This window comes from Chiloscyllium plagiosum, unplaced genomic scaffold, assembly GCF_037043375.1.
Source record: "Chiloscyllium plagiosum isolate Xiang-an unplaced genomic scaffold, Cpla_swu_hap1 HiC_scaffold_38, whole genome shotgun sequence".
Taxonomy (NCBI): domain Eukaryota; kingdom Metazoa; phylum Chordata; class Chondrichthyes; order Orectolobiformes; family Hemiscylliidae; genus Chiloscyllium; species Chiloscyllium plagiosum.
This window is the reverse complement of record NW_028270176.1, coordinates 44,434,550-44,452,721: the sequence shown is the minus strand read 5'-3', so window position 1 is coordinate 44,452,721 and position 18,172 is coordinate 44,434,550.

Sequence of the window (18,172 nt, the reverse complement as noted above, 5' to 3'; positions counted from 1 at the left end):
TTCTGATAAGCTAACAAAACATGATTAAAGAAAAGGTATAAAGTGATGGAGTTTAATTCAGATACATGTGAGGTGCTGAATTTTGGGAAAGCAAATCTTAGCAGGACTTATACACTTAATGGTAAGACGCTGGGAAGTGTTGCTGAAAAAAGAGACCTTGGAGTGGAGGTTCATAGCTTCTTGAAAGTGGAGTCGCGGGTAGATAGAATAGTGAAGAAAGCATCTGGTATGCTTTCCTTTTTTGGTCAGAGTGTTGAGTACAGGAGTTGGGAGGTCATGTTGCGGCTGTACAGGACATTGGTTAGGCCACTGTTGCAATATTGCGTGCAATTCCGGTGTCCTTCCGATCGGAAAGATGTTGTGAAACTTGTAAGGGTTCAGAAAGATTTACAAGGATGTTGTCAGGGTTGGAGGATTTGAGCCATAAGGAGAAGCTGAACAGGCTGGGGCTGCTTTCCCTGGAGCTTAGGAAGTTGTGGGGTGACCTTATAGAGCTTTACAAAATTATGAGGGGCATGGAAAGGATAGATAGACAAAATATTCTCCCTGGGGTCGGGGAGCCAGAACTAGAGGACATAGGTTTAGTGTGAGAGGGGTAAGATATGAAAGAGACCTAAGGGGCAACTTTTTCACACAGAGGGTGGTACGTGAATGGAATGAGCTGCCAGAGGATGTGGTGGAGGCTGGTACAATTGCAACATTTGAGAGGCATGTGTATAGGAAGGGTTTGGAGGACCGAGTGATTGCAGGTGGGACTAGATTGGGTTGGGATATCTGGTCGGCATGGACAAGTTGGAAAGCAGTGTCTGTTTCGATGCTGCACATCTCAATGACTCTATGACTCTGTGCCATGGACTCTGAGGTTCGGGCGAGTCAAAAAGTTGTTTTCTGAATGTCACTGTTTTTGTTTGCAAATAAAAGATCTACTCCTTGAAAAACTCTCCGCATCTCTTGGTGATTGTTGACATTTTCTCTACGACAAACGCAACTTTGGGTGCAGTAAAATTGTGGCGAGTACAGCTCTGTGGTGCAATGAAAAGCGTGTTAGATTTCTACAAATTTGGTAAGTTTGGTATTCGATGTTTGTGGGTTTGAACCGCACTAAAATTGGAGTTTAGTTCAGTTTTCAGCTGAATCATTGAGTGTTCTGCTGATTCATCGCCAATTCCTGTCGTCTGGAGTTCTCGTCCCTGCTACTGACCAGAGGAAATTCCTTACCTTCTTGGTTGTGAGTTTTTACGGAATCATATCGTTTGAAACATGATCAGACCAGAATCACATGCTCATCAGCAAAACCTGAAAATTTCGTGCAGAAACCCACTGTGCAACGTGTTCTTGGATTGTCGGAATGGTGAAGATTATTGATGAATGCAATATGTTTTATGTTAACTGTTTGAACTGAAATTTTCGATTGCTTAAATGTCTTTATCCCGTTGTACGACAGGTTGTTGTGGATGAGCTGGGCAAAGACATTGACGTGGTTGGTGGGCCATGATCATTTCAAACGGCGGATAGACAGTGAGAGAATTAATCCCACGCTGTTAGTCTCATTTTTCTCACAAACCAGTTAGTCAGCGAACTGAGCTAACCGACTTCCATTCAAAGCAGAGCTAAACCAAACAGATCAGTGCATTTGCATTGTATAATATTTCATGTAGAATGAGCTGCTGCATCTTCCAACTCCACCAGCTCTTCTTACACTTAACATTTTCAATTGCAGGTGCTATGCAATTTCTTTCCTATGAAAGAAATTGCACAACTTCGAGTGTTTCCCTTTTGCACCCCCATCCAGGCAGCCCAGAATCACTGTCGCTGTTTAATTCACTCCTTGTGTGCCTGCACTCGCTTTTCGAATATTCTGGAATCAGCTCCTAAAATGTTTTTATTTCTGAAAATTCACCTCCGAATTCAATAACTCTGAGAATATAAAATGCCTAATCCAAACTTATTTATCGTGCCCGCTGGGTTTGAAGTTCTAACGTCTAGTTTCCACCACCTAAACGAGGAAATTTCCCTCATATTTACTCTTAAGATCTTCACATCAGCTGGATAACCTCTATTCGGACACAACTAATCTTTCCTGATTTCTCCTGCATTATTATTTATCTCTGCCGTCATCCCATTAACCGCTTCTTTTCGTTTCTTGTGGCTTTATCTCCAAGGAAACCTCATTTCCTTCGTTTCATGGTATCATGGGCGTGTCATTCCTAACGCCTTTATAGTCCAGTAAACACTGCCCGTGTCTTTCATCATGTCTTTATATCCCTGTAAATTTCAACCTGAGAAAGGATGCTGGTCTAATTCAATGAATGAAAACTCACCACTAAGCTATGCAATTTTATGACCGACACAGGAAAGGTGGAAGCAATTTCAATTACAGCTGAATGGATTGGTTGCAACAGAATCGGGTCGAATCCCATTCACAAAAATTGCCGTTGTTCTTGTAGTTATTTCTTCTCTACGTGTGCTGAAGTAACACAGTGAGGGATCAATTACTATTGCCAGTATGAAATGCTGAAGTTTTGAGACCATAGACCATTCATTGTTCGAATATCAGACTTAGGAATTAGACAGAGAACGATTTTGAGCGAAATTTGAGCAAGGAGGTTTACCCCATGACGTTACACCAATTTGTGTGGTTACATTGTTGTATACCTCATTTGTGTGTTTTGCCTCATTGAGAATTTTGAAGTTGTCCCCTCGATACAAAAGTTCCGTGCTTTTGCACCATTATACAAAAGATGCAGTACAATAACACCCAACGCTTTTTCAGTCCACCTGCATAGATATTGACCCCTGGAAACAATTTGCTACATTCCCGCTCATATGGCTCTTTTCATTACATCGGCTTCTGTTCTTCACGAAATCCGATTCAGCAGATCTTGTCACTGAGTCATTTCTTTGTATGTGTTCAGATCATGTGAGCAGAATATCACAGTCCATAACCCAGAAGTCAGACCATACTCAGCGAACCGTACTCTGCTCTTGATCATTTCATGAACACCAGGAAGAAATATCTTCAAAATTTACTCACCTGTTTTTCAGAAGCAAGAAAACAATTCCAGGTTTCTGCTTTTGTTGTCACACGGACCAAGGTTGTAAATGCTGGAACCAGATGAGACTGTCCGCTCTCCCACATCCATTTTCTCCCAAAGAAGTGTTAAGACGATGGTCTGAATCGGATTCTTCTAAAAAGAGAATCTTCCTATCCATTGATTTCTGGTGTATGGGCCCAGCAGGCTCCTGCTGGGCCTCTGTGTTAGCGCAGTCTTCAGCTTTTTGTAGCATGCACCTTCGAGGATGACATCAAAAGATATTCACTGATACTGTGTGATACTCGACGAATGGAGACAGCTGTACCAATGGAGGCAGCTCAGTCCAGGGGGATGGGACAAACAGCATCATCCTGCATGGGGAAATTCTGCAGTGTGTCCTGTGGATCAGATACAGTGAACTTTATCATACCAGAGTGAGAGCGCTCGAAAAGTCTAATTGGTCACTGCTACCTGTGTCAGCTCGGGAGTTATAAAATATTGGTTAAAGCGGAAACACTGGATTTTGGATCAGGTTTCAAGTGTTTACGTGAGGCAGGAAGCAGAAAAAGATATACTGTGAAGAGATTGGGATCTGACTACAGGAGTAGCAAATAGGTTGTCCAGCACAGAGGAGAGCTTTGAAGTATTGAATTCTGGTTGATGGGTCGACCATGCTTTCACTTGGCCACGCTGCTGCAGAAGAAACTATGTCAGTGTCTCTCAACATTGTGATGTCGCAGGCAAATATCGCCGTTATACTGCAGGAAATTCTTTTTTTTCCAATGTGAGGGCAGGCTGTATGTAAAATAGCTTCAATATTGAACCCTTTCTCATAAATAATTCCACTCCATCTCAGTGTATTGTATTGTTTCCTTTCCACTTTACCTGTCATTGTGACTGCACTGAAATTGATTTGCTCCTTCTGCGTGTCTTTTACAGGTTGGGTGATGTTATGCAGTTGTACTGACCCACCTTCTGGCAGAATTTTCCACTTACTTCAGCCGCCCTAACCTCGCTATCTGATACCATTCCCGTTGTCTGGGTGTTAAGCGCTCGTCTGAGATCCAGCCTGCCCTCACCCAAAAGAAACGCAAAACTCAGTCACACTGTGATCACTGCAATCCAGGAGCATCTTCACTCGAGGTCATTGATTATTCCGAGGAGAAGGTTAGGACTGCGGATGCTGGAGATCAGAGTCGGGAATGTGGTGCTGGAAAAGCACAGCAGGTCAGTCAGCATCCGAGGAGCAGGAGAGTCCACGTTTCAGGCATAAGCCCTTCACCAGGAATAAGGCTTGTGAGTCGGGACTGAGAGATAAATGTTAGGGGTGTGGGGTTTGGGGGATGAAGCTGGGAAAGTGATAGTTGGATGAAGGTGAGGGAGAAGATGATCGTTCAGAAAAAGCAGTGATGGAATGGGTCCAGAGGGCGGTGCCAAGTTTGAGGCTTGAGACATGGGGGAATGGAAATGAGGAAACTGTTCAAATCCACACTTATCGCGTGAGGTGACAGAGTCCCAGGGCGGAATATATTGCATTCCTCCACCAGGTATTTGGTGGTTATGGTTTGGTGGTGAAGGAGGCCCAGGACCTGTACGTCTTTTACGGAGTGGGAGGGGGAGTTGAAGTGTTCAGTCATGGGATTGTAAAGTTGGTGGGTGCGGATGTCCCAGAGATGTTCTCTGAAATGATCTGCAAGAAGGCGTCCTGTCTCCCTGATGGAGAGAAGATTACACTGTGTGCAATGGATGCAGTAGATGACATTGGAAGTTGTACAGGTGAATTTCTAACGGATGTGGAAGGATCCCTTGGGACCTAGGACGGAGATGAGTGAAGTGGCATGGGCGCTGGTTTTACCCTTCCTGCGGTGGCAGGGAAAGATGCCAGTAGTGGGGTGTGGGCTTATTGGGGGTTGTAAACCTGACAAGGTGTTCGTAGAGGGAATGTTTTTTTCAGAATGCTGATAGGGGTGTGGAGGGAAATATATATCTGACGGTGGGGTCTGTTTGGAGATGGCAGAAGTGGTGGAGTATAATGTGTTTTATGCGGAAATTGGTGAGGTGAAAGTTGAGGACCACAGAGTTCTGTCTTTGTTGCGGCAGGGGTGGGGTTTGAGGGCTGTAGTGAGTGAAATGGAGATGCACTGGAAGGGGGAGGGAATTTGCGATTATGGAAGAAGGAGACCAACTGGGACTTTCTGAGGTGGAATTGGTCATCCTGGGAAAAGATGTGGTCGAGACGGAGGAATTAGGAAGAAGTTATGGTGTTTTTTACACGAGGTGGGTTGGGAGGAGGTGTAGCGTTGGTAGCTGTGGGAGTCGGTGGGCTTGTAGTATATGTCTGTCATGAGTCATTTGCTGGAGACGGTGATGGACAGTTCCGAGAACGGGAGGGAATTTGCCAAGACGATCCAGGTGAATTTGAGGTCAGGATGAAAGGTGCTGGTAACGTTGGTGAACTGTTCAACCTCCTCGTGGAAGCACAAAGTGGCACCAATGCATTCATCAATGTAGCGGAGGAACAAGTGGAGTGAGGTGCCAGAGTAACTGCAAAAGACAGATAATTCCACACATCTGACAAACAGGCAGGCACAGCTAGTTCACATGCGGGTGCCCATGGTTTGGAGGAAGTGGGATTATTGGAGAGAAACGTTGTTGAGGGTGTGGACCAGTTCAACCAGGTGGATGAGGGTGTCGGTGGAAGGATACTAGTTGGGATGGGGTGAGATGAAGAAAGAGAAGGCTTGGAGATTTTCATCATGGTAGATGGATGTGTACAGGGACTGGATGTCCAACGTGAAAATGACGCGTTGTGGGCCAGGAAAATAAATGTCTTCGAGGAGGTGATGTGCATAGGTGGTGTAACAAATGTAGGTGGGGATTTACTGGGCTGGGGAGATAGGAAGGTGTTGAGGTAGGAAGAGATGAGTTGGGTCGGACAAGCGCAGGATGAGACAACAGGTCGTATAAAGGAGGTAGAATCAGGTAGTGCGCGGTTCATGGACAATGAGGTTGGCGACTATGGACGGGAGATTCCCCAGATGGACATAGTTCAATGATTGCTTGGATGGTGATCACAGCACCATTTAAGTGGATCTAGTGCAGGGATCCAGTATGATGACTGGGGGATCTAGTTCAATGATCACAGGGATCAAGACCAGCGAGGGTAGGGGTCCAGTTTGACTGGTGAAATAATCAAGTGGATCTATTGCAGGGATCCAGTACAATGACTGGTGATCTAGTTAAATGATAGCTGGGATCATGTCCAGTGAGTGAAGGGATCCAGTTTGATGAGTGCAGTGATCAAGTGGATCTTGCACAGGGATCCAGTACGATGACTGGAGGGGTCTAGTCCAATGATCACTGGGATCATGTCCAGCGAGGGAATGGATCCAGTTGGACTGGTGCAGTGATCAAGTGGATCCAGTGCAGGGAACCAGTACAATGACCGGGGATCTAGTTAAATGATCGCTGGGATCGTATCCAGTGAGGGAGTGATCCAGTTGGACCGCTGAAGTGATCAAGTGGATCTTGCGCAGGGATCCAGTACAATGACTGGAGGGATCTAGCCCAATGATCACTGGTATCATGTCCAGCGAGTGAAGGGGTCCAGTTTGAATGGTGCAGTGATCAAGTGGATCTAGCGCAGGCATCCAGTACAATGACGGGGGGTTCTAGTACAATTTTTGGACGGGATCATGCCCAGTGAAGGAAGGGATCCAGTTTGATTGGTGCAGTGATCAAGTTGATCTTATGATGGTATCCAGTGCAATGACTGGTGATCTAGTTCAATGATCGTTGGGATAATGTCCAGCGAGGGAAGCGATCCAGTTGGACTAGTACTGTGATCAAGTGGATCTCATGCAGGGATCCCATACAATGACTGGGTCATCTCGTTAAATGGTCGCTGGGATCATGTCCAGCGAGGAAGAGTCCCAGTTTGATTGGTTCAATGATCAAGTGGATCTAGTGCAGGGATCCAGTACGGTGACTGGAGGGATCTAGTCCAATGATCTCTGGGATCATGTCCAGTGAGGGAAGGGATCCAGTTTGACCGGTGCAGTGATCAACTGACAGTCAACATGACCCCCTCACTCTCACTTCATCACCGTCGCCCTGACCCCCTCCCACTCACTCAATCACCGTCAACCTGAGCCCCTCACACTCACTACAACATCTTCACCCTTACCCCGTCACACTCTCTCCATCACAGTCACCCTGACCCGCACACTTGCAATCCATCACCGTCACACTGACCCCATCACACTCACTCCATCACCGTCATCCTGATCCCCGCACTCTCACTCTATCATGGTCAACCTCACCCCCTCACACTCATTCAATCACAGTCACACTCACTACATCACAGTACCCTGACCCCCTCAAACTCACGCCATCTCCGTCACCCTGACCCCCTCACACTCACTTTTTTCACAGTCACTCTCACCTCCTCACACTCATTCGATCGTAGTCACCCTAACCAGCTCACATTCACTCCATCACCTGATCCCCTCAAACTCACTCCATCACCATCACCCTGACGCTCTCACACTCACTCCATCACCATCACCTTGGCCATCTCACACTCACTCAAACACCGTCCCGCTGAACACCACACACTCACTCCATCACGGTCATCCTGACCCTCACACACACCCTCCATCATGGTCAAACTGAGCCCCTCGCACTCACTCCATCATGGTCACCCTGACCCTCTCACACTCACTCCATCAGCATCTCCCTGACCACCTCACTCTCACTCTATCACCATCTCCCTGAACCACTCACACTCACTCCATCAATGTCACCCTGACGGCTCCACTCTCACTCCATCACCGTCACACTGATCCCCTCACACTCACTCCATCACTGTCGCCGTGACTCCATCACCGTCACCCTAACCACTTCACTCTGACACCATCACCGTCTCACTGACCCCTCACACTCACTCCATCACCGTCACCCTGATCCCCTCATTCTCACTCCATCATCGTCTCCCTGAGCCCCTGACACTCACTCCATCACTGTCGCCGTGACTCCATCACCGTCACCCTAACCACTTCACTCTGACACCATCACCGTCTCACTGACCCCTCACACTCACTCCATCACCGTCACCCTGATCCCCTCATTCTCACTCCATCATCGTCTCCCTGAGCCCCTGACACTCACTCCATCAGCGTCACCCTGATCCACTCACACTAACTCTATCACTCTCACCCTGACCATCTCACACTCAGTCCATCACCGTCAGCCTGACCTCCTCACACTCCCTGCATCTCCATCACACTGATCCGCTCACAATCACTCCATCTCGATCATACTTATCCCCTCACACTCACTCCATCACAGTCACACTACCTCTATCACTCCCACCCTGACCATCTCACACTCACTCCATCACCGTCAATCTGACCCACTCACACTCACTCCAACACTGCACCGTGACCCCCTCACACTCTCTCCATCACAGTCACCCTGATCCCCTCACACTCACTCCATCACCGTCACCCTGACCCCCTCATACTCACTCCATCACCGTCACCCTGACCATTTCACAGTCACTCCATCACCGTCAGCCTGAAACCCGCACAGTCACTCTCACTCCATCACCGTCACCCTGACCCCCTCACTCTCACACCATCACAGTCTCCCTAACCCCCTCACACTCACTCCATCACCATTACCGTGACCCCCTCACTCTCACTCCATCACCTTCACCTTGACCCCCTCACTCTCACTCCATCAACGTCACCTTGACCCCCTCACTCTCACTCCATCACTGTCACACTGACCCTCTCAATATCACTCCATCATTGTCTCCCTGGCGCCCTTCCACTCACTCTACCACAGTCACCCTGACCCCCTCACACTCTCTCCATCACCGACACCCTGACCCTCTCACCCTCACTCTATCACAGTCTTCCTGACTCCCTCACACTCACTCTATCACCGTCACACTGATCCACTCACACTCACTACATCACGGACTCCATGAACCCCCCTCACACTTGCTCCGTCACCGTCAACGTAACACCCTCACGCTCAGTCCATCACTGCCACCCTGACACCCTCGCACTCACTTCATCACCATTGCACTGAACCCCTTACTCTTACTCCATCACTGTCACCCTGAGCCCGTCACTCTCACTCAATCTCAGTCACACTGAGCCCCTCACACTCTCTCCATCACAGTCACACTGACCCCCTAACACTCACTCAATCACTGTCACCCCGACACCCTCACACATCCTATCACCGTCATCCAGACCCACTCACACTCACTCAATCACTGTCTCACTGATCCCCTCACACTCACTTCGACACCATCTCCCTAACAACCTCACACTCACTGTATCACAGTCACACTAACCTCCTCACACTCACTCCAACAACGTTACCCTGACCTCCTCGCACTCCATCCAACTCCGTCTCCCTGACAAGCTCAAATTAACTCCATCACCGTCACCGAGACCACCTCACACTCACTCCATCACTGTCACCCTGACTCCCTCACACTCACTCCATCGGCATCTCACCGATCCCCTCACATTCACTCCGTCACCGTCACCCTGAACCCCTCACACTCTCTCTATCACCGTCAACCTGACCCACTCACACTCACTCCATCATGGTCACCCTGACCCCCTCCCACTCACTCCATCACCGTCACATTGATACACTAACACTCATTCCATCACCGTCAACCTGACCTCCTCATTCTCACTCCATCACCGTCACCCTGATCCACTCACACTAACTCTATCACTCTCACCCTGACCCCCTCACACTTTCACCATCACAGTCACACTGATCCCTCGCATTCACTCCATCGCGGTCACCCTGACCCACTCACTCTCACTCTAACACTGCGACCTGACCCCCTCACACTTTCACCATCACAGTCACACTGATCCCTCGCATTCACTCCATCACAGACACCCTGACCCCCTCATACTCACTCCATCACCGTTATCCTTAAACTCGCTCTATCACTGTTAACCTGACCACTTCACACTCACTCCATCAACATCAACCTGACCATTTCACACTCACTCCATCACCTCACTCTGAACCCCTCACAGTCACTCCATCATCGTCACCCTGACCCCCTCACACTCACTCCATTACCGTCACCCTGACTCACTCACACTGTCTCCATCACATACACCCTGATCCCTCACAGTCACTCCATCACCGTCACCTTGTCCACCTCACTGTCACTCCATGACCTTCACCCTGAGCCCCTCACTCTCACTCCATCACCGTCTCCCTGACCCTCTCACACTCACTCCATCACCGTCACCTTGACCCCCTCACTCTCACTCCACCACCTTCACCCTGACCCCCTCAATCTCATTCCATCACCGTAACACTGATCCCCTCACACTCAATCCGTGTCCATCACACTGATCCCCTCACACTCACTCAATCACTGTCACCCTGGCCCCCTCACACTCACTCCTACACCATTACCCTGACCTCCTCGCACTCCTTCCATCACCGGCTCCCTAAAAACCTCACACTCAATCACTGTCACACTGACCTTCTCACCCTCACTCCAACAACGTTACCCGGACTTCCTCACACTCCCTCCATCACCATCTCCCTGACAAGCTCAAACTCACTCCATCACCATCACCCTGACTACCTCACACTCACTCCATCACCGTCTCTCTGAACCCCTCACTCTCAATCCATCACTGTCACCCTGACTCCGCTCAAACTCACTCCATCACAGTAACCCTGACCCCCTCACCCTCACTCCATCAATGTCACCCTGACCCCCTCACACCCACTCCAACACCTTCCCCTTAACTCATTTAATTCACTCCATCACTGTCATACTGCCCCCTCACACTCAGTCCATCACCGTCTTCCTGACAAGCTCAAACTCACTCCATCACCGTCACGCTGACCCCCTCACACTTTCTCCATCACAGTCACACTGATCCCTCACATTCACTCCATCGCGTTCACCCTGACCCACTCACTCTCACTCTAACACTGCGACCTGACCTCCTCACACTCTCTCCATCACAGTGACCCTGATCCCTCACATTCACTCCATCGCAGTCAACCTGACACACTCACTCTCACTCCAACACTGCGACCTGACCCCCTCACACTTTCTCCATCACAGACACCCTGACACCCTCATACTCACTCCATCACCGTCATCCTTACACTCTCTCTATCACTGTTAACCTGACCACCTCACACTCACTCCATCAACATCAACCTGACCATTTCACACTCACTCCATCACCTCACTCTGAACCCCTCACAGTCACTCCATGATCGTCACCCTGACCCCCTCACACTCATTCCATTACCGTCACCCTGACTCACTCACACTGTCTCCATCACATACATCCTGATCCCTCACAGTCACTCCATCACCGTCACCTTGTCCACCTCACTGTCACTCCATGACCTTCACCCTGAGCCCCTCACTCTCACTCCATCACCGTCTCCCTGACCCTCTCACACTCACTCCATCACCGTCACCTTGACCCCCTCACTCTCACTCCACCACCTTCACCCTGACCCCCTCAATCTCATTCCATCACCGTAACACTGATCCCCTCACACTCAATCCGTGTCCATCACACTGATCCCCTCACACTCACTCAATCACTGTCACCCTGGCCCCCTCACACTCACTCCTACACCATTACCCTGACCTCCTTGCACTCCTTCCATCACCGACTCCCTAAAAACCTCACACTCAATCACTGTCACACTGACCTTCTCACCCTCACTCCAACAACGTTACCCGGACTTCCTCACACTCCCTCCATCACCATCTCCCTGACAAGCTCAAACTCACTCCATCACCATCACCCTGACCCCCTCACACTCACTCCATCACCGTCACTCTGAACCCCTCACTCTCAATCCATCACTGTCACCCTGACTCCGCTCAAACTCACTCCATCACAGTAACCCTGACCCCCTCACCCTCACTCCATCAATGTCACCCTGACCCCCTCGCACCCACTCCAACACCTTCCCCTTAACACATCTAATTCACTCCATCACTGTCATACTGCCCCCTCACACTCAGTCTATCACCGTCTTCCTGACAAGCTCAAACTCACTCCATCACCGTTACACTCAACCCCTCACACTCATTCGATCGCAGTCACCCTAACCACCTCACATTCACTCCATCACCTGATCTCCTCACACTCAAAACGTCACCATCACCCTGACCCTTTCACACTCACTCCATCACCATCACCTTGACCATCTCACACTCACTCCAACACTGTCACGCTGAACCCCACACACTCACTCCATCACTGTCACCCTGACCCTCACACACACCTTTCATCACTGTCACGCTTACCCACTCACACTCACTCCATCATGGTCACACTGAGCCTCTCGCACTCACTCCATCATGGTCACCCTGACCCACTCACACTCAATCCATCACCATCTCCCTGAACCACTCACACTCACTCCATCAAAGTCACCCTGACTGCCTCACTCTCACTCCATCACCGTCACCCTGACCTCCTAACACTCACTCCATCACCGTCAACCTGACCAACTCGCACTCACTCCATCATCCTCACCCGGACCCCCTCACACTCCCTGCATCTCCGTCACACTGATCCCCTCACACTCACTCCATGTCTGTCACCCTGACCCCTTGCACTCACTCCATCACGTTCACACTGATCCGCTCACACTCACTCCATCACTATTACCCTGACCCCCTCACACTCCCTCCATCTCCGTCACACTGATCCCCTCACACTCACTCCATCACTGTCACCCTGACCCCTCACACTCACGCCATCTCCATCGCACTTATCCCCTCACACTCACTCCATCACCGTCACACTAATCCACACACACTAACTCTATCACTCCCACCCTGACCAATTCACACTCACTCCATCACCGTCACGCTGACCATCTCACACTCTCGCCATCACAATCACCCTGACCGCCTTGCACTCACACCATCACCCCGTCACCCTGAACCACTCATACTCACTCCATCACCGTCATCCTCAACCTCTCACACTCTCTCTATCACTGTCAAGCTGACCACCTCACACTCACTCCATCACCGTCACCCTGAGCATTTCACACTTACTCCATCACTGTCACCCTGAAACCTGCACAGTCACTCTCACTCCATCACTGTCACCCCGACCTCCTCACACACACTCCATCACCGTCACCCTGACCCTCTCACATTCACTCCATCACTGTCACCCTGACCCCCTCACACTCTCTCCGTAGCCATCACTCTGACCCTCACACACTAACTCCATCACCGTCACCTTGACCTCCTCACTCTCACTCCATCACCTTCACCCTGACCCCCTCACTCTCACACCATCACAGTCTCCCTGACCCCCTCACACTCACTCCATCACCGTCACCTTGACGCCCTCACTTTCACTCCATCACTGTCACCCTGACCCCCTCAATATCACTCCATCATTGTCTCCCTGGCGCCCTCCCACTCATTCTATCACCGTCACCCTGTCCCCCTCACAGTCACTCCATCATCGTCACCCTGACCCCCTCACACTCACTCCGTCACTTTCATCCTGACCCCCTCACACTCACTCCATTACCGTCAACCTGCCCCCTTACACTCACTCCATCACAGTCACCCTGACACCCTCGCACTCTCTCCATCACCTCACACTCACTCCAGCACCGTCGTCCTGACTCCCTAACACTTACTCAATCACTGTCACCCCGACACCCTCACACACTCCATCACCATCATCCAGACCCACTCGCACTCACTCAATCACAGTCACCATGACGCACTCACACTCACTCCATCGCCGTCTCACTGATCTCCTCACACTCACTCCGACACCTTCACCCTGACCTCCTTGCACTCCCTCCATCATCGTCTCCCTAACAACCTCACACTCACTCTATCACAGTCACACTAACCTCCTCACACTCACTCCAACAACGTTACCCTGACCTCCTCGCACTCCATCCAACTCCGTCTCCCTGACAAGCTCAAAGTAACTCCATCACCGTCACCCTGACCCCTTCACACTCACTCCATCACTGTCTCTCTGACCCCTTCACACTCACTCCGTCACCATCACCCTGAACCCCTCACACTCACTCCATCACCGTCAACATGACCCACTCACACTCACTGCATCATGGTCACCCTGACCCCGTCACACTCACTCCATCACCGTCACACTGACACACTAACACTCACTCCATCACCGTCATTCTGACCTCCTCATTCTCACTCCATCACCGTCACCCTGATCCACTCACACTAACTCTATCACTGTCACCCTGACCAACTTACATTCACTCCATCACCGTCACCCTGACCTCCTCACACCTTCTCCATTACAGTCACACTGATCCCTCACATTCACTCCATCACCGTCACCCTGACCCACTTACTCTCACTTCAACACTGCACCCTGACCCCCTCACACTCTCTCCATCACAGTCACCCCGATCCCTCACACTCACTACATCACAGACACCCTGACCCCCTCATACTCACTCCATCACCGTCATCCTCACACTCTCTCTATCATTGGTAACCTGACCACCTCACACTCACTCCATCACCTCACCCTGAACCCCTCACAGACACTCCATCATCGTCACCCTGACTCTCTCACACTCACTCCGTCACTGTCATCCTGACCCCCTCACACTCACTCCATTACCGTCACCCTGACCCACTCACACTGCCTCCATCACATACACCCTGATCCCTCACATTAACTCCATCACCGTCACCTTGACCACCTCACTCTCACTCCATCACCGTCTCCCTGACCCTCTTCCACTCATTCCATCACCGTCACCTTGACTCCTTCACTCTCACTCCATCACCTTCACCCTGACCCCCTCAATATCATTCCATCACCGTCACCCTGACCACATCACACTAACTCCATCACCTTCACCCTGACCCCCTCACACTCACTCCATCACGGTCACACTGATCCACTCACACTCAATCCGTGTCCATCACACTGATCCCCTCACACTCACTCAATCACTGCCATCCTGGCCCCCTCACACTCACTCCTACACCATTACCCTGACCTCCTCGCACTCCTTCCATCACTGTCTCCCTAACAACCTCACACTCAATCACTGTCGCACTGACCTCCTCACCCTCACTCTAACAACGTTACCCTGACTTTCTCACACTCCCTCCATCACCGAATCCCTGACGACCTCTAACTCACTCCATCACCGTCACCCTGACGGTTAGTGAAGCTCGAAGAGACTGAAGGAGATACGGACACAGCGAGAGTTACACAATTAGGAAGTTCGATACTGAACGTAGAACATAGAACATAGAAGAATACAGCGCAGTACAGGCCCTTTGGCCCTCGATGTTACGCCGATCCCAGCCCACCTAACCTACACTAACCCACTATCCTCCATATGCCTATCCAATGCCCGCTTAAATGCCCATAACGAGCGAGAGTCCACCACTGCTACTGGCAGTGCATTCCATGAACTCACGACTCGCTAAGTAAAGAACCTACCCCTTACTATACCTACCACTCCTTAATTTAAAGCTATGCCCCCTCGTAATAGCTGACTGCATACATGGAAAAAGGTTCTCACGGCGAACCCTATCTAAACCCCTAATCATCTTGTATACCTCTATCAAGTCACCCCTAAACCTTCTTTTCTCCAATGAAACAACCCCAAGTGCCTCGGCCTTTCCTCATACGATATTCCTACCATACCAGGCAACATCCTGGTAAACCTCCTCTGCACCCGTTCCAGTGCCTCCACATCCTTCCTATAGTATGGCGACCAAAACTGCACACAATACTCCAGGTGCGGCCGCACCAGTGTCTTATACAACTGCAACATGATCTCAACACTCCGAAACTCAATTCCTCTACCAATAAAAGCCAGTACGTCATATGCCTTCTTCAACGCACTATTTACCTGGGTGGCAACTTTCAAAGATCTGTGTACATCGACAACAAGATCCCTCTGCTCATCCACACTACCAAGTATCCGACCATTAGCCCAGTACACCATCTGGGCTAATGGTGTGTTAGGGAGTGTTAGGGAGTGTTACACACATACGGAAGGTAGCATGGAATGAAGGAGATAGGGAGTGTTACACACATAGGGAGGGTAGCAGGGAATGAAGAAGATATAGAGACAGGAAGAGTTACTCAGATAGTGAGAGTAATAAGTACTGAAGGAGATATGGAGACAGGGAGTGTTACACAGATTGGGAAGGTCGAGACTGAAGAAGATTTCGAGACAGGGAGTATTACATAGATAAGGAGGGCAGCAAGGAACGAAGGAGATACAGAGACAGGGAGTGTTACACGGATCGTGAGGATAGTAGGGACTGAAGGAGAAACGGAGACAGTGAGTGTTACACAGAAAGTGAGGGTAGTAGGGACAGAGGAAGATAGGGAGACAGGAAGTTTTACACAGATGGGGGTAGCAGGGATTGAAGGAGATACGTGTACAGGAATGTTATACAGATAGGGAGGCTAGGAGAGACTGATGAATATTCGGAGACAGTGAGTGTTGCACAGATAGTGAGGGTATTGGTGAATGAAGGAGATGTTCAGTCAGAAAGTTCTACACAGATAGGGAGGGTAATAGGGGACTGAAGGAGATACCGAGACAGGGAGTGTTACCCAGACAGGGAGGCTGTTGGGGACTGAAAGAGATACGGAGACAAGCAGGATAACATAGATTGGGAAGGTCTGGACTGAAGGAAATACGGAGACAGGAAGTTTTACACAGATAGGGAGGTTAGTAGGGACTGAAGGAGATACCGAGACAGGGGGTTTTGCACAGATAAGGAGTGTAGTACGGCCTGAAGGAGGTAGAGAGACAGGGAGTGCTACACAGGTAGTGAGGGTAGTAGAGAATGAAGGAAATACGGAGACAGGCAGTCTTACATAGATGGGGAGGCTAGTAGGGCCTGAAGGAGGTAGAGAGAGCTAGGGAGAGTTACACAGGTATTAGCGTAGTAGTGACTGAAGAACGTACTGAGACAGGAAATGTTACATCGTAACATAGAAACAAGGGCAGATGTAAGCCATTCAGTCCTACCAGCTTGCCCTACGATTCAATATGATCACGGCTGACTATCTAACTCGGTGTCCTGTTCCTGCTTTCACCCCCATGCAAAGACTTTCAGAACTGGGGAAGATAACCTAGATGGGAGGGTTGGATTGTGTGGAGGTGATTACATTGTTAGGGAGGGTGGGATTGATTGGGGGAGTCCCGTGGATTCTGATCGAGATTATTGACCTGGGGAAGATCATTCAGTCTGGAGAAGATGGTGCAAATAGACAGAGATTTGGACGTTGAAATAAATGACTTAAAAGGGTGGTACAGATATACATGGGTTGGAGAAGGTTACTGTGAGAGGGAAAATTATAGGAGGTGCTGCTGGTTATCGAAATAAATCGTCTTTGTTTCTGGAGGAGATAATACACAAATGTTTCTAATGACTCTTTAGGTTTGCATGCACAGGGAGGGGAGTAGAAAGGGGAAGAGTTTACTGAGGGATGGACTGGGTTGTAGAGATCGTAAAAACTTCATTGTAACAGTGTGGGTTGTCGAGAGAAAATGATGCAATGTGAGTGTAGTAGGGACAGAATGGTATACCGGGATAGGGAGGAGCTAGAAGAGGTTACTGCAATAGTGAGGTTTGTTGTGATGATTGTCGTGATTAGATGAAGGTTGTAATACAGAGGGATGTAGACTCTGGATGGTTCTTCGGACTGAAGGATGTTTCAGAAAGTGACAGCTGTAGTGACTGGAGTTGGATACAGCAATAAAGAAGATGTTTGAGATACTTGGATGGTTTTCGTAGCTTCAGAAGGTTACAAACTTAGATAGGCTAGTAGTGATGTAGTAGGTAGAGTTAAGGATCATTGTGGGATTGGAGAAGATCACAGCGATAGACGAGATTGCAGAGACTGGAAGCGGTTGCAGACATGGAGAGGGTTAAAGTTGCTTCTGAGCGCTCTACACAGGAAGGCCTGTAAGGATTGGAGCAGGTTACAAAGGCAGGATTGGCTATAGTGACTGCAGGAGTTCATCCAGATAGGGACGTCTTTCGGGATATTAGATGTTTACAAAGGTGGTCTGGCGCT